Below are 631 nucleotides of genomic sequence, written 5' to 3' on the forward strand. Positions count from 1 at the left end.
ATAATCTTCGTAAACGCTAAACTGAGCAACATTAACAATGGATACACCTTGTTAATATAGTATAATAATCTTATCATTGCTGTCTGTCTGGCAGATTTTCTCAATGAAATCTGAATTTTGTTTGGTTGATGCGTTGATTGGGTCTTAAATAACAAAAAAGTCACAATACCGTGACTGGAACGATACACAAATAACCCGGACATAGAAGAGAGGAGCTTACCACGACGTTTCAATTCGACTTGGATCACTTCCTGCCTGTATATACTCCCTCCTCTCCTTTTCGTTAGTGTGACTGTAAATGGTCCAAGTCGGACCGAAACGTCGTCGTAAGTGCCTCTCTTCTATGTGCGGGTTATCTGTGTATTGATTGAGACTTGCCTGGGAGGGAGATGCTTCCATGCTGGTCACTGGTTCTCGTTATCATGAGTGAGAGTTTACTTGTATTATTGCAGGACTGTTGTGTGTGTGTGTGTCGCTGGCATCCCTCAGCATCCAAGGGACCAGTGCCAGCCTCGGCCCTCAACCTGGCACCCCCAGCAGCGGTGATAACAGGTAAGTGGTACCTCCCGATACATGCATACGCACGCACACACACATGAGCAAAACAACCACTGAAAAAATAGTGATGTTT

General features: G+C 44.5%; 1 protein-coding gene across 1 annotated transcript in view; it reads left to right on the forward strand.

Annotated features, from left to right (window-relative positions):
* The first annotated feature begins 476 nt into the window (after positions 1–476).
* Positions 477–631, forward strand: part of LOC128695895 (uncharacterized) — a 531,205-nt gene continuing 531,050 nt past the window's right edge. The window contains exon 1 of the mRNA XM_070092927.1: positions 477–552. The gene's annotated coding sequence lies outside the window, so the exon portion shown is untranslated. The remainder of the gene's footprint in view (positions 553–631) is intronic.

The sequence above is a fragment of the Cherax quadricarinatus genome, chromosome 41 (genome assembly GCF_038502225.1).
Source record: "Cherax quadricarinatus isolate ZL_2023a chromosome 41, ASM3850222v1, whole genome shotgun sequence".
NCBI classification, from domain to species: Eukaryota; Metazoa; Arthropoda; class Malacostraca; order Decapoda; family Parastacidae; genus Cherax; species Cherax quadricarinatus.